This window comes from Hyla sarda, chromosome 1 (genome assembly GCF_029499605.1).
Source record: "Hyla sarda isolate aHylSar1 chromosome 1, aHylSar1.hap1, whole genome shotgun sequence".
In the NCBI taxonomy this organism is placed as follows: Eukaryota; Metazoa; Chordata; class Amphibia; order Anura; family Hylidae; genus Hyla; species Hyla sarda.
In genome coordinates this window covers 39,832,211-39,848,780 of record NC_079189.1, presented here as the reverse complement: position 1 = coordinate 39,848,780, position 16,570 = coordinate 39,832,211, and the positions used below count along the sequence as shown (strand labels likewise).

General features: G+C 44.4%; 8 non-coding genes across 8 annotated transcripts; all 8 read right to left on the bottom strand.

Moving 5' to 3' along the window:
• Window positions 1–490: 490 nt before the first annotated feature.
• Window positions 491–563, bottom strand: TRNAT-CGU (transfer RNA threonine (anticodon CGU)). The gene has a single exon. It is a non-coding gene; the product is annotated as a tRNA-Thr (tRNA).
• Window positions 564–2,367: 1,804 nt separating this feature from the next.
• TRNAT-CGU (transfer RNA threonine (anticodon CGU)) lies at window positions 2,368–2,440 on the bottom strand. The gene has a single exon. It is a non-coding gene; the product is annotated as a tRNA-Thr (tRNA).
• A 1,793-nt stretch (window positions 2,441–4,233) lies between these two features.
• On the bottom strand, window positions 4,234–4,308 carry TRNAT-CGU (transfer RNA threonine (anticodon CGU)). The gene has a single exon. It is a non-coding gene; the product is annotated as a tRNA-Thr (tRNA).
• A 1,790-nt stretch (window positions 4,309–6,098) lies between these two features.
• TRNAT-CGU (transfer RNA threonine (anticodon CGU)) lies at window positions 6,099–6,171 on the bottom strand. The gene has a single exon. It is a non-coding gene; the product is annotated as a tRNA-Thr (tRNA).
• A 1,803-nt stretch (window positions 6,172–7,974) lies between these two features.
• Window positions 7,975–8,047, bottom strand: TRNAT-CGU (transfer RNA threonine (anticodon CGU)). The gene has a single exon. It is a non-coding gene; the product is annotated as a tRNA-Thr (tRNA).
• Window positions 8,048–9,851: 1,804 nt separating this feature from the next.
• TRNAT-CGU (transfer RNA threonine (anticodon CGU)) lies at window positions 9,852–9,924 on the bottom strand. Its single transcript has one exon. It is a non-coding gene; the product is annotated as a tRNA-Thr (tRNA).
• A 1,803-nt stretch (window positions 9,925–11,727) lies between these two features.
• Window positions 11,728–11,800, bottom strand: TRNAT-CGU (transfer RNA threonine (anticodon CGU)). Its single transcript has one exon. It is a non-coding gene; the product is annotated as a tRNA-Thr (tRNA).
• Window positions 11,801–12,588: 788 nt separating this feature from the next.
• On the bottom strand, window positions 12,589–12,661 carry TRNAT-UGU (transfer RNA threonine (anticodon UGU)). The gene has a single exon. It is a non-coding gene; the product is annotated as a tRNA-Thr (tRNA).
• Between the last annotated feature and the right edge of the window lie 3,909 nt (window positions 12,662–16,570).

The following is a 16,570-nucleotide window of genomic DNA, read 5'->3' as shown; positions in this document are numbered from 1 at the left end:
TTTGGCCTAGTTGAGCTGAGATTGAAGGTATGCTGATTGTGGTTCTTTAGTGTTCAGGTCTCAAGAGAGTGCAGGAACAAGAGGGAGAATTTACAGACTACAGCCCTTTATATATTAAGGGGCTGGACTAAGCTCATTGGCCAGCAAACCTGTAGGTCCGGAACCGAGTGAACTCTGGGTACATCACATGACCCAGGAAGGACCTTAAACCTCCGTACATTCACAACGGTAGATCACATGACCTGGGAAGGTCCTCTACATTTATTATACCTATACATTAAATAATAGACATGTAAATATAATTATATGAGGCGACCAAGGGGCAAGCCCTGCAGGAGAGCCCTGTGGGGATGGAGGAGCTCTAGCTGAGGGGACTTAATACAAGGGACTGTACGAGGTCCTGTAGCGTGACACCACAAAGTTTTAGAGAATTCTTTTTTTATTTTTCCCCAGAATGTTAGATATTCAGATTATCCTAGACTAAGAAATGAGGCCTCTGTGAGGATTGAACTCACGACCCCTGGTTTACGAGACCAGTGCTCTATCCACTGAGCTATGAGGCCATCTGTTTTGTTGGAGTGGCCATGTTTTTGTCGACTTAATATATTATGTGTCGTTCAGCAAAAAGAAATAGTAATATAAAGAAAAGCTTGTCTGTCAGATTTCATCTTCAGGATAGACTGGAAGCTTAAAGGGAATCTGTCCTCAGTGTCACCTGTACTAACCTATTGGTACAAGCTTGTAGTGTGGGTGATACTGAAGAAAATTACACTTACCATTCCCCAATCTGTGGTTTCGTTACGGCTGTTTTCCCAAGCCTCCGTGCACAGTGACATCTGTCTTCGATCTTCATAGGAAGTACTTCCTTCCCCTTTCCTGAGTCTACTATTTTGCAGAATGGAGCTCCCCTCTGCAATAGACCCCTCTACTCCTATGCTGCAGAATGGAGCTCCACTCTGCAGGCAAGAACAGATTTCACTTCATGCCCACTGTACATGCGGAGGAGAAGCGTTATGCTGCAAAATGGAGCTCCTGGACTTTGTCTTTACCTGTGCTTTAGCTGGGACAAAGATGATGCTTCATTCGGACAGGATTATAATCTGGATGGTATGGGGACCCTTAGTGGAGGTTTGCCCCCCCATGTGAATGTACAGGTTACATTCACACAGGCAGGTGTACAGTGAGTTTCCTGCTTGAAGTTTGAGATGCGGCAAATTTTACGACGCAGCACAAACTCCTAGCGGGAAACTCACTGTAAACTCGAGAGAAATTGGGTTATTTCAGCTGTCCGGTCATGCCGGGAGTTGTAGTTTTGCAACAGCGGGAGGCACACTGGTTGGGAAACACTGGTCTAAGCTGATGTCAGTATCATGCTATGAAATAATTGTCTGGATAAAGCAAGAAATAGGATCCTTTAAGGTCTTTTGTTCTGATTTGCATCACTTGCAGTCCAGAATTCAGAAGGTTGAAAATATGAAGTTGTGGTGTCTGGGGTGTTGCAATGGTGTAACAGGGTCTGGTGGTATTAACCCTTACTTGTCGTGACGCCAGGGTGGGGTTTGCTTAGTATTGAAGATCCTGCCGCCAACCGGCCCACAAACGGCAGGGATAATAAACAGAATGTCCACAGCAAAATTTATGAGATAACTGGAAACTTTTACTTGAACTTTTATGCAACAGTCTTTACAATAATACAGTTTCTCTCGAGGTAACCGGGATGCAGGTTCCTCACAGGCTTTGCTGGCACTGATAGTAATGAGCTTTAAACAGGCCACTGTGCTGCTAATTGTAAGATTTGAGTAAAATAGTAGTCAAACAGGATTTGTAGGTTTGAGCTTTATAACTCACGGTTTTAGTGGCTGCTGGTTCTTTAGGCTTTGGCCTAGTTGAGCTGAGATTGAAGGTATGCTGATTGTGGTTCTTTAGTGTCCAGGTCTCAAGAGAGTGCAGGAACAAGAGGGAGAATTTACAGACTACAGCCCTTTATATATTAAGGGTCTGGACTAAGCTCATTGGCCAGCAAACCTGTAGGTCCGGAACCGAGTGAACTCTGGGTACATCACATGACCCAGGAAGGACCTTAAACCTCCGTACATTCACAACGGTAGATCACATGACCTGGGAAGGTCCTCTACATTTATTATACCTATACATTAAATAATAGACATGTAAATATAATTATATAAGGCGACAAAGGGGCAAGCCCTGCAGGAGAGCCCTGTGGGGATGGAGGAGCTCTAGCTGAGGGGACTTAATACAAGGGACTGTACGAGGTCCTGTAGCGTGACACCAGAAAGTTTTAGAGAATTCTTTTTTTTATTTTTCCCCAGAATGTTAGATATTCAGATTATCCTAGACTAAGAAATGAGGCCTCAGTGAGGATTGAACTCACGACCCCTGGTTTACGAGACCAGTGCTCTATCCACTGAGCTATGAGGCCATCTGTTTTGTTGGAGTGGCCATGTTTTTGTCGACTTAATATATTATGTGTCGTTCAGCAAAAAGAAATAGTAATATAAAGAAAAGCTTGTCTGTCAGTTTTCATCTTCAGGATAGACTGGAAGCTTAAAGGGAATCTGTCCTCAGTGTCACCTGTACTAACCTATTGGTACAAGCTTGTAGTGTGGGTGATACTGAAGAAAATTACACTTACCATTCCCCAATCTGTGGTTTCGTTACGGCTGTTTTCCCAAGCCTCCGTGCACAGTGACATCTGTCTTCGATCTTCATAGGAAGTACTTCCTTCCCCTTTCCTGAGTCTACTATTTTGCAGAATGGAGCTCCACTCTGCAATAGACCCCTCTACTCCTATGCTGCAGAATGGAGCTCCACTCTGCAGGCAAGAACAGATTTCACTTCATGCCCACTGTACATGCGGAGGAGAAGCGTTATGCTGCAAAATGGAGCTCCTGGACTTTGTCTTTACCTGTGCTTTAGCTGGGACAAAGATGATGCTTCATTCGGACAGGATTATAATCTGGATGGTATGGGGACCCTTAGTGGAGGTTTGCCCCCCCATGTGAATGTACAGGTTACATTCACACAGGCAGGTGTACAGTGAGTTTCCTGCTTGAAGTTTGAGATGCGGCAAATTTTACGACGCAGCACAAACTCCTAGCGGGAAACTCACTGTAAACTCGAGAGAAATTGGGTTATTTCAGCTGTCCGGTCATGCCGGGAGTTGTAGTTTTGCAACAGCGGGAGGCACACTGGTTGGGAAACACTGGTCTAAGCTGATGTCAGTATCATGCTATGAAATAATTGTCTGGATAAAGCAAGAAATAGGATCCTTTAAGGTCTTTTGTTCTGATTTGCATCACTTGCAGTCCAGAATTCAGATGGTTGAAAATATGAAGTTGTGGTGTCTAAGGTGTTGCAATGGTGTAACAGGGTCTGGTGGTATTAACCCTTACTTGTCGTGACGCCAGGGTGGGGTTTGCTTAGTATTGAAGATCCTGCCGCCAACCGGCCCACAAACGGCAGGGATAATAAACAGAATGTCCACAGCAAAATTTATGAGATAACTGGAAACTTTTACTTGAACTTTTATGCAACAGTCTTTACAATAATACAGTTTCTCTCGAGGTAACCGGGATGCAGGTTCCTCACAGGCTTTGCTGGCACTGATAGTAATGAGCTTTAAGCAGGCCACTGTGCTACTAATGGTAAGATTTGAGTAAAATAGTAGTCAAACAGGATTTGTAGGTTTGAGCTTTATAACTCACTGTTTTATTGGCTGCTGGTTCTTTAGGCTTTGGCCTAGTTGAGCTGAGATTGAAGATATGCTGATTGTGCTTCTTTAGTGTCCAGGTCTCAAGAGAGTGCAGGAACAAGAGGGAGAATTTACAGACTACAGCCCTTTATATATTAAGGGGCTGGACTAAGCTCATTGGCCAGCAAACCTGTAGGTCCGGAACCGAGTGAACTCTAGGTACATCACATGACCCAGGAAGGACCTTAAACCTCCGTACATTCACAACGGTAGATCACATGACCTGGGAAGGTCCTCTACATTTATTATACCTATACATTAAATAATAGACATGTAAATATAATTATATACGGCGACCAAGGGGCAAGCCCTGCAGGAGAGCCCTGTAGGAGCTCTAGCTGAGGGGACTTAATACAAGGGACTGTACGAGGTCCTGTAGCGTGACACCACAAAGTTTTAGAGAATTCTTTTTTTATTTTTCCCCAGAATGTTAGATATTCAGATTATCCTAGACTAAGAAATGAGGCCTCAGGGAGGATTGAACTCACGACCCCTGGTTTACGAGACCAGTGCTCTATCCACTGAGCTATGAGGTCATCTGTTTTGTTGGAGTGGCCATGTTTTTGTCGACTTAATATATTATGTGTCGTTCAGCAAAAAGAAATAGTAATATAAAGAAAAGCTTGTCTGTCAGATTTCATCTTCAGGATAGACTGGAAGCTTAAAGGGAATCTGTCCTCAGTGTCACCTGTACTAACCTATTGGTACAAGCTTGTAGTGTGGGTGATACTGAAGAAAATTACACTTACCATTCCCCAATCTGTGGTTTCGTTACGGCTGTTTTCCCAAGCCTCCGTGCACAGTGACATCTGTCTTCGATCTTCATAGGAAGTACTTCCTTCCCCTTTCCTGAGTCTACTATTTTGCAGAATGGAGCTCCACTCTGCAATAGACCCCTCTACTCCTATGCTGCAGAATGGAGCTCCACTCTGCAGGCAAGAACAGATTTCACTTCATGCCCACTGTACATGCGGAGGAGAAGCGTTATGCTGCAAAATGGAGCTCCTGGACTTTGTCTTTACCTGTGCTTTAGCTGGGACAAAGATGATGCTTCATTCGGACAGGATTATAATCTGGATGGTATGGGGACCCTTAGTGGAGGTTTGCCCCCCCATGTGAATGTACAGGTTACATTCACACAGGCAGGTGTACAGTGAGTTTCCTGCTTGAAGTTTGAGATGCGGCAAATTTTACGACGCAGCACAAACTCCTAGCGGGAAACTCACTGTAAACTCGAGAGAAATTGGGTTATTTCAGCTGTCCGGTCATGCCGGGAGTTGTAGTTTTGCAACAGCGGGAGGCACACTGGTTGGGAAACACTGGTCTAAGCTGATGTCAGTATCATGCTATGAAATAATTGTCTGGATAAAGCAAGAAATAGGATCCTTTAAGGTCTTTTGTTCTGATTTGAATCACTTGCAGTCCAGAATTCAGAAGGTTGAAAATATGAAGTTGTGGTGTCTGGGGTGTTGCAATGGTGTAACAGGGTCTGGTGGTATTAACCCTTACTTGTCGTGACTCCAGGGTGGGGTTTGCTTAGTATTGAAGATCCTGCCGCCAACCGGCCCACAAACGGCAGGGATAATAAACGGAATGTCAACAGCAAAATTTATGAGATAACTGGAAACTTTTACTTGAACTTTTATGCAACAGTCTTTACAATAATACAGTTTCTCTCGAGGTAACCGGGATGCAGGTTCCTCACAGGCTTTGCTGGCACTGATAGTAATGAGCTTTAAGCAGGCCACTGTGCTACTAATTGTAAGATTTGAGTAAAATAGTAGTCAAACAGGATTTGTAGGTTTGAGCTTTATAACTCACGGTTTTAGTGGCTGCTGGTTCTTTAGGCTTAGGCCTAGTTGAGCTGAGATTGAAGGTATGCTGATTGTGCTTCTTTAGTGTCCAGGTCTCAAGAGAGTGCAGGAACAAGAGGGAGAATTTACAGACTACAGCCCTTTATATATTAAGGGGCTGGACTAAGCTCATTGGCCAGCAAACCTGTAGGTCCGGAACCGAGTGAACTCTGGGTACATCACATGACCCAGGAAGGACCTTAAACCTCCGTACATTCACAACGGTAGATCACATGACCTGGGAAGGTCCTCTACATTTATTATACCTATAAATTAAATAATAGACATGTAAATATAATTATATGAGGCGACCAAGGGGCAAGCCCTGCGAGGATGGAGGAGCTCTAGCTGAGGGGACTTAATACAAGGGACTGTACGAGGTCCTGTAGCGTGACACCACAAAGTTTTAAAGAATTCTTTTTTTATTTTTCTCCAGAATGTTAGATATTCAGATTATCCTAGACTAAGAAATGAGGCCTCAGTGAGGATTGAACTCACGACCCCTGGTTTACGAGACCAGTGCTCTATCCACTGAGCTATGAGGCCATCTGTTTTGTTGGAGTGGCCATGTATTTGTCGACTTAATATATGATGTGTCGTTCAGCAAAAAGAAATAGTAATATAAAGAAAAGCTTGTCTGTCAGATTCCATCTTCAGGATAGACTGGAAGCTTAAAGGGAATCTGTCCTCAGTGTCACCTGTACTAACCTATTGGTACAAGCTTGTAGTGTGGGTGATACTGAAGAAAATTACACTTACCATTCCCCAATCTGTGGTTTCGTTACGGCTGTTTTCCCAAGCCTCCGTGCACAGTGACATCTGTCTTCGATCTTCATAGGAAGTACTTCCTTCCCCTTTCCTGAGTCTACTATTTTGCAGAATGGAGCTCCACTCTGCAATAGACCCCTCTACTCCTATGCTGCAGAATGGAGCTCCACTCTGCAGGCAAGAACAGATTTCACTTCATGCCCACTGTACATGCGGAGGAGAAGCGTTATGCTGCAAAATGGAGCTCCTGGACTTTGTCTTTACCTGTGCTTTAGCTGGGACAAAGATGATGCTTCATTCGGACAGGATTATAATCTGGATGGTATGGGGACCCTTAGTGGAGGTTTGCCCCCCCATGTGAATGTACAGGTTACATTCACACAGGCAGGTGTACAGTGAGTTTCCTGCTTGAAGTTTGAGATGTGGCAAATTTTACGACGCAGCACAAACTCCTAGCGGGAAACTCACTGTAAACTCGAGAGAAATTGGGTTATTTCAGCTGTCCGGTCATGCCGGGAGTTGTAGTTTTGCAACAGCGGGAGGCACACTGGTTGGGAAACACTGGTCTAAGCTGATGTCAGTATCATGCTATGAAATAATTGTCTGGATAAAGCAAGAAATAGGATCCTTTAAGGTCTTTTGTTCTGATTTGCATCACTTGCAGTCCAGAATTCAGAAGGTTGAAAATATGAAGTTGTGGTGTCTGGGGTGTTGCAATGGTGTAACAGGGTCTGGTGGTATTAACCCTTACTTGTCGTGACGCCAGGGTGGGGTTTGCTTAGTATTGAAGATCCTGCCGCCAACCGGCCCACAAACGGCAGGGATAATAAACGGAATGTCCACAGCAAAATTTATGAGATAACTGGAAACTTTTACTTGAACTTTTATGCAACAGTCTTTACAATAATACAGTTTCTCTCGAGGTAACCGGGATGCAGGTTCCTCACAGGCTTTGCTGGCACTGATAGTAATGAGCTTTAAGCAGGCCACTGTGCTACTAATGGTAAGATTTGAGTAAAATAGTAGTCAAACAGGATTTGTAGGTTTGAGCTTTATAACTCACGGTTTTAGTGGCTGCTGGTTCTTTAGGCTTTGGCCTAGTTGAGCTGAGATTGAAGATATGCTGATTGTGCTTCTTTAGTGTCCAGGTCTCAAGAGAGTGCAGGAACAAGAGGGAGAATTTACAGACTACAGCCCTTTATATATTAAGGGGCTGGACTAAGCTCATTGGCCAGCAAACCTGTAGGTCCGGAACCGAGTGAACTCTGGGTACATCACATGACCCAGGAAGGACCTTAAACCTCCGTACATTCACAACGGTAGATCACATGACCTGGGAAGGTCCTCTACATTTATTATACCTATACATTAAATAATAGACATGTAAATATAATTATATGAGGCGACCAAGGGGCAAGCCCTGCAGGAGAGCCCTGTGGGGATGGAGAAGCTTTAGCTGAGGGGACTTAATACAAGGGACTGTACGAGGTCCTGTAGCGTGACACCACAAAGTTTTTAAGAATTCTTTTTTTATTTTTCCCCAGAATGTTAGATATTCTGATTATCCTAAACTAAGAAATTAGGCTTCAGTGAGGATTGAACTCACGACCCCTGGTTTACGAGACCAGTGCTCTATCCACTGAGCTATGAGGCCATCTGTTTTGTTCGAGTGGCCATGTTTTTGTCGGCTTGATATATTATGTGTCGTTCAGCAAAAAGAAATGGTAATATAAAGAAAAGCTTGTCTGTCAGATTTCATCTTCAGGATAGACTGGAAGCTTAAAGGGAATCTGTCCTCAGTGTCACCTGTACTAACCTATTGGTACAAGCTTGTAGTGTGGGTGATACTGAAGAAAATTACACTTACCATTGCCCAATCTGTGGTTTCGTTACGGCTGTTTTCCCAAGCCTCCCTGCACAGTGACATCTGTCTTCGATCTTCATAGGAAGTACTTCCTTCCCCTTTCCTGAGTCTACTTTTTTGCAGAATGGAGCTCCACTCTGCAATAGACCCCTCTACTCCTATGCTGCAGAATGGAGCTCCACTCTGCAGGCAAGAACAGATTTCACTTCATGCCCACTGTACATGCGGAGGAGAAGCGTTATGCTGCAAAATGGAGCTCCTGGACTTTGTCTTTACCTGTGCTTTAGCTGGGACAAAGATGATGCTTCATTCGGACAGGATTATAATCTGGAAGTGTATGGGGACCCTTAGTGGAGGTTTGCCCCCCCATGTGAATGTACAGGTTACATTCACACAGGCAGGTGTACAGTGAGTTTCCTGCTTGAAGTTTGAGATGCGGCAAATTTTACGACGCAGCACAAACTCCTAGCGGAAAACTCACTGTAAACTCGAGAGAAATTGGGTTATTTCAGCTGTCCGGTCATGCCGGGAGTTGTAGTTTTGCAACAGCGGGAGGCACACTGGTTGGGAAACACTGGTCTAAGCTGATGTCAGTATCATGCTATGAAATAATTGTCTGGATAAAGCAAGAAATAGGATCCTTTAAGGTCTTTTGTTCTGATTTGCATCACTTGCAGTCCAGAATTCAGAAGGTTGAAAATATGAAGTTGTGGTGTCTGGGGTGTTGCAATGGTGTAACAGGGTCTGGTGATATTAACCCTTACTTGTCGTGACACAAGGGTGGGGTTTGCTTAGTATTGAAGATCCTGCCGCCAACCGGCCCACAAATGGCAGGGATAATAAACGGAATGTCCACAGCAGAATTTATGAGATAACTGGAAACTTTTACTTGAACTTTTATGCAACAGTCTTTACAATAATACAGTTTCTCTCGAGGTAACCGGGATGCAGGTTCCTCACAGGCTTTGCTGGCACTGATAGTAATGAGCTTTAAGCAGGCCACTGTGCTACTAATTGTAAGATTTGAGTAAAATAGTAGTCAAACAAGATTTGTAGGTTTGAGCTTTATAACTCACGGTTTTAGTGGCTGCTGGTTCTTTAGGCTTTGGCCTAGTTGAGCTGAGATTGAAGATATGCTGATTGTGCTTCTTTAGTGTCCAGGTCTCAAGAGAGTGCAGGAACAAGAGGGAGAATTTACAGACTACAGCCCTTTATATATTAAGGGGCTGGACTAAGCTCATTGGCCAGCAAACCTGTAGGTCCGGAACCGAGTGAACTCTGGGTACATCACATGACCCAGGAAGGACCTTAAACCTCCGTACATTCACAACGGTAGATCACATGACCTGGGAAGGTCCTCTACATTTATTATACCTATACATTAAATAATAGACATGTAAATATAATTATATGAGGCGACCAAGGGGCAAGCCCTGCAGGAGAGCCCTGTGGGGATGGAGGAGCTCTAGCTGAGGGGACTTAATACAAGGGACTGTACGAGGTCTTGTAGCGTGACCCCACAAAGCTTTAAAGAATTATTTTTTTATTTTTCCACAGAATGTTAGATATTCAGATTATCCTAGACTAAGAAATGAGTCCTCAGTGAGGATTGAATTCACGATCCCTGGTTTACGAGACCAGTGCTCTATCCACTGAGCTATGAGGCCATCTGGTTTGGCAGAGTGGCCATGTTTTTGTCGACTTGATATATTACGTGTTGTTCAGCAGAAAGAAATAGTAATATAAAGAAAAGCTTGTCTGTCAGATTTCAGCTTCAGGATAGACTGGAAGCTTAAAGGGAATCTGTCCTCAGTGTCACCTGTACTAACCTATTGGTACAAGCTTGTAGTGTGGGTGATACTGAAGAAAATTACACTTACCATTCCCCAATCTGTGGTTTCGTTACGGCTGTTTTCCCAAGCCTCCGTGCACAGTGACATCTGTCTTCGATCTTCATAGGAAGTACTTCCTTCCCCTTTCCTGAGTCTACTATTCTGCAGAATTGAGCTCCACTTTGCAATAGACCCCTCTACTCCTATGCTGCAGAATGGAGCTCCACTCTGCAGGCAAGAACAGATTTCACTTCATGCCCACTGTACATGCGGAGGAGAAGCGTTATGCTGCAAAATGGAGCTCCTGGACTTTGTCCTTACCTGTGCTTTAGCTGGGACAAAGATGATGCTTCATTCGGACAGGATTATAATCTGGATGGTATGGGGACCCTTAGTGGAGGTTTGCCCCCCCATGTGAATGTACAGGTTACATTCACACAGACAGGTGTACAGTGAGTTTCCTGCTTGAAGTTTGAGATGCGGCAAATTTTACGACGCAGCACAAACTCCTAGCGGAAAACTCACTGTAAACTCGAGAGAAATTGGGTTATTTCAGCTGTCCGGTCATGCCGGGAGTTGTAGTTTTGCAACAGCGGGAGGCACACTGGTTGGGAAACACTGGTCTAAGCTGATGTCAGTATCATGCTATGAAATAATTGTCTGGATAAAGCAAGAAATAGGATCCTTTAAGGTCTTTTGTTCTGATTTGCATCACTTGCAGTCCAGAATTCAGAAGGTTGAAAATATGAAGTTGTGGTGTCTGGGGTGTTGCAATGGTGTAACAGGGTCTGGTGATATTAACCCTTACTTGTCGTGACACAAGGGTGGGGTTTGCTTAGTATTGAAGATCCTGCCGCCAACCGGCCCACAAATGGCAGGGATAATAAACGGAATGTCCACAGCAGAATTTATGAGATAACTGGAAACTTTTACTTGAACTTTTATGCAACAGTCTTTACAATAATACAGTTTCTCTCGAGGTAACCGGGATGCAGGTTCCTCACAGGCTTTGCTGGCACTGATAGTAATGAGCTTTAAGCAGGCCACTGTGCTACTAATTGTAAGATTTGAGTAAAATAGTAGTCAAACAAGATTTGTAGGTTTGAGCTTTATAACTCACGGTTTTAGTGGCTGCTGGTTCTTTAGGCTTTGGCCTAGTTGAGCTGAGATTGAAGATATGCTGATTGTGCTTCTTTAGTGTCCAGGTCTCAAGAGAGTGCAGGAACAAGAGGGAGAATTTACAGACTACAGCCCTTTATATATTAAGGGGCTGGACTAAGCTCATTGGCCAGCAAACCTGTAGGTCCGGAACCGAGTGAACTCTGGGTACATCACATGACCCAGGAAGGACCTTAAACCTCCGTACATTCACAACGGTAGATCACATGACCTGGGAAGGTCCTCTACATTTATTATACCTATACATTAAATAATAGACATGTAAATATAATTATATGAGGCGATCAAGGGGCAAGCCCTGCAGGAGAGCCCTGTGGGGATGGAGGAGCTCTAGCTGAGGGGACTTAATACAAGGGACTGTACGAGGTCTTGTAGCGTGACCCCACAAAGTTTTAAAGAATTCTTTTTTTATTTTTCCACAGAATGTTAGATATTCAGATTATCCTAGACTAAGAAATGAGTCCTCAGTGAGGATTGAATTCACGATCCCTGGTTTACGAGACCAGTGCTCTATCCACTGAGCTATGAGGCCATCTGTTTTGGCAGAGTGGCCATGTTTTTGTCGACTTGATATATTACGTGTTGTTCAGCAGAAAGAAATAGTAATATAAAGAAAAGCTTGTCTGTCAGATTTCAGCTTCAGGATAGACTGGAAGCTTAAAGGGAATCTGTCCTCAGTGTCACCTGTACTAACCTATTGGTACAAGCTTGTAGTGTGGGTGATACTGAAGAAAATTACACTTACCATTCCCCAATCTGTGGTTTCGTTACGGCTGTTTTCCCAAGCCTCCGTGCACAGTGACATCTGTCTTCGATCTTCATAGGAAGTACTTCCTTCCCCTTTCCTGAGTCTACTATTCTGCAGAATTGAGCTCCACTTTGCAATAGACCCCTCTACTCCTATGCTGCAGAATGGAGCTCCACTCTGCAGGCAAGAACAGATTTCACTTCATGCCCACTGTACATGCGGAGGAGAAGCGTTATGCTGCAAAATGGAGCTCCTGGACTTTGTCCTTACCTGTGCTTTAGCTGGGACAAAGATGATGCTTCATTCGGACAGGATTATAATCTGGATGGTATGGGGACCCTTAGTGGAGGTTTACCCCCCCCCCCCCCCATGTGAATGTACAGGTTACATACACACGGGCAGGTGTACAGTGAGTTTCCTGCTTGAAGTTTGAGATGCGGCAAATTTTACGATGCAGCACAAACTACTAGCGGGAAACTCACTGTAAACTCGACACCACAAAGTTTTAAAGAATTCTTTTTTTATTTTTCCCCAGAATGTTAAATATTCAGATTATCCTACACTAAGAAATGAGGCCTCAGTGAGGATTGAACTCACGACCCCTGGTTTACAAGACCAGTGCTCTATCCACCGAGCTATGAGGCCATCTGTTTTGTTGGAGTGGCCATGTTTTTGTCGACTCGATATATTATGTGTCGTTCAGCAGAAAGAAATAGTAATATAAAGAAAAGCTTGTCTGTCAGATTTCAGCTTCAGGATAGACTGGAAGCTTAAAGGGAATCTGTCCTCAGTGTCACCTGTACTAACCTATTGGTACAGGCTTGTAGTGTGGGTGATGCTGAAGAAAATGACACTTACCATTCCCCAATCTGTGCTTTCATTACGGCTATTTTCCCAAGCCTCTGTGCACAGTGACATCTGTTTTCGATCTTAATAGTAAGTACTTCCTTCCCCTTTCCTGAGTCTACTATTCTGCAGAATGGAGCTCCACTCTGCAATAGACCCCTCTACTCCTATGCTGCAGAATGGAGCTCCACTCTGCAGGCAAGAACAGATTTCACTTCATGCCCACTGTACATGCGGAGGAGAAGCGTTATGCTGCAAAATGGAGCTCCTGGACTTTGTCCCTGCCTATGCTTTAGCTGGAACAAAGTTGATGCTTCATTCGGACAGGATTATAATCTGGATGGTATGGGGACCCTTAGTGGAGGTTTGCCCCCCCATGTAAATGTACAGGTTACATTCACACGGGCAGGTGTACAGTGAGTTTCCTGCTTGAAGTTTGAGATGTGGCAAATTTTACGACGCAGCACAAACTCCTGGCGGGAAACTCACTGTAAACTCGAGAGAAATTGGGTTATTTCAGCTGTGCAGTCATGCCGGGAGTTGTAGTTTTGCAACAGCGGGAGGCACACTGGTTGGGAAACACTGGTCTAAGCTGATGTCAGTATCATGCTATGAAAAAAAAATCATAACTACAAGCAGGAAAATTTATACGTTTAAAAATGTCATCTTCTGACCCCTATAACTTTTTTATTTTTCCACGTACAGGGCGGTATGAGGGCTCATTTTTTGTCCCGTGATCTGAAGTTTTTATCTGTACCATTTTGTTTTGATCCGTTTGATCACTTTTTATTCATTTTTTAATGGTATGAAAAGTGACCAAAAATACGCTTTTTTTGGACTTGTACGTCATTGACCGTGCGTTTTAATTAATGATATTTTTTTAAAGTCCGGACATTTACGCACGTGGCAATACCACATGTTTATTTTTATTTACACTGTTTTATTTTTTTTAAGGGAAAAGGGGGGTGATTCAAACTTTTATTAGGGAAGGAGTTAAATGATCTTTATTAACACTTTTTTTCCACTTTTTTTTGCAGTGTTATAGCTCCCATAGGGGGCTATAACACTGCACACACTGATCTTTTACACACATCACTGGCGTGTATTAACACGCCTGTGATCAGTGTTATCGGCGCTTGACTGCTCCTGCCTGGATCTCAGGCAGGGAGCAGTCATTCGCCGATAGGACCACGAGGAGGCATGTAAGGTCCCTCCCGGTGTCCTGTAAGCTGTTCGGAATGCCACGATTTCACCGCGGCGGTCCCGAACAGCCCGACTGAGCAGCCGGTATACTTTCGCTTCAGACGCGGCGGTCAGCTTTGATCGCCGTGTCTGAAGGGTTAATACAGGGCATCACTGCGATCGGTGATGTCCTGTATTAGCCGCGGGTCCCGGCCGTTAATGGCCGCCGCGTGCGTGACCCCGCGGCATATCACAGGAGTTGGCGGAGAATGTAAATATACATCCTTCGTTGTTAAGGAGTTAAAGGGGCGTGGCCAGCTGCCGAGGAGAGAGGATGCAGGGGTGACTAGCTCCTGTTTAGACCCCGTCAAAAACGGGCTAAAAACGGCAAACTACGCATAAATCCATTATATTATAAGTCCTGAGAAGGCCAAGAGAGTAGAGGGACAGTTTATCTCCGCCCTAGGGTGCTTAAACACGCAAAACAAGCTTTACTTCGTTGGCGGGAGCGGAGCGGTGGAGTGAGAGGGCGCCATTTTCCCCAGAGTATCCTCGTCTTACCTGCGCTTCCGCCGACGGGGGAATCCGTGGTCTGAAGCCGCCAGCTGTTCTCCTCAACGGCTCCAGCGGGGAGAAATCGCTGCCAAGATCCCCTGCAATAGAGAGCGCAGGGTGAGACACGGGGGCGAGAGAGTTTCCCTGCAGTAAAGAAGCTACAGGCCTGGAGGCTCGCTGACTCTGGATGATCCTTCGGCTCAGGGAGTGCAGCCTATGAGTCTCCCGTCCGTTGCACCCAAACACTTGCCGCTGACAGAAACAGTGTTCGGCTCCTGTGGGGAGTCCTACGGCCGGAGGTGTGTGACGGGGAGACAGTGACGGCGAGACAGTGACGGCGCAGCAGCAAAGCGCCGCCATTAACAAAGTCCCCTTGTTCACCTCTGCAAAACTGGAGGTCACCGTGGCCAAAACAAGTACAGCTCCGCTTCTTTTGCTTCTGAGGATCAGATCCACCCTCCACTTGGGGACCATATAAGGCAATAACAGTGAGTACAAGAACAAAATTATCTAAAGACTGCTTGATACTGGACTTTAGTGCTCTGGAGCAGTGAGGCTCTCATCCCTAGTCCTTCTCTTGAAACAGCTCTGCAATAGAAACAACTGCACATCTTACTTGCCTGCAAATGTTCTTAGAGACTCTCTGTTCCCCAGTATAACTTGCTTCCATCTCTTCCTATAAGTGATATCTGAGTGTGGATCCAGACTCTAACAAAGCACTGTACTATATATGGATGCTGATTGCAATAGACTTTCTCCTGACTCTATGGGGGAGATTTATCAAACAATTTAGACTGGTTTTTCATGTCTAAATTTGTCGCACAGAAAGTCTCAGTCTAAATATGTGCGACTTTTCTGCGACTTTTGCTGTAGAGAATTTTTAGAACATGATGCATGCAAGTCTATTTTAGACGGAAATGCATTGGAAAATGCATTGGTGCTGAATTTATCAAGTGCGAATTTTGTGCGACAAGTCGCATCTGCCCAAAAAACGCTGAAATGTCAGACCATGTTGGAGCAGGTCTAAATGCAGTTTAAGCTGTAGACCCTGAAGTCTGAGCACAGAATTTATCAAGGGCTGTGAGACCTTTGATAAATTAGGAGCACAATAGACAGGAGACTACCACATACGCTGGTCTATAAGCATACCCAGAATAGACTAGATTAGGAAATGTCCCCCTATTAGCCCAACTGCTGCTTTGGGATTACCCTTACCTTATTACATTACTTACTGAGTTCTGACAACTACACAGCCTGGAATTGAGGTGCTGTTCTCCAGAATTGCCACTAGATGGTAATGTTGCCTTACAATTCATTCTTAAAACTGTGTGTTTAAGAGCTGGAATCATTTCTAGTACAATTTACCTCCTGGCATTTATAGGAAATTCAAACTAATAGACAGTTCTTCGCCAAATTCTACTCACCTAAAGCAAATTCTGACATGGCTGACTCTACACTTGACAGTTCCTTTCATACTCCATCACCATCTAAGGATTTATCATTTTCATCTCAAGTTTTGCCCCATACGGCATATTCTCCACAAATGGCCGCACAGAGACGCCCTGACGACTCTGGTCTTCCTCCTAATTTGGAAAATGCCATGAGATCCCTCTTCCAAGAGTTTAGAGAGAATCTACAAAACAACTTCATGACCTCACTAAGTTCTCTGGCCAAGGAGGTCGGTGATTTAGGCGACAGAACAAACCACCTAGAAATAAAAATGGGTGACTTTACGGAAGCACACAATTCAATGGTTGATGACCAAAACGAGCTCAATGAGGACATGTTTGAGGTCAAACTAAAATTAGCAGATCTTGAGGACAGATCGCGACGGAACAACATTCGCTTCAGGGGAAGATTCAGACCTACGAGAGCTCTTAACTGATTACTTTACTATTCTGGCTCCTGATGCGGATCAAAGAGACATGATTATAGACAGGGCCCACAGGATCCCTAAACCATCTCACTTAC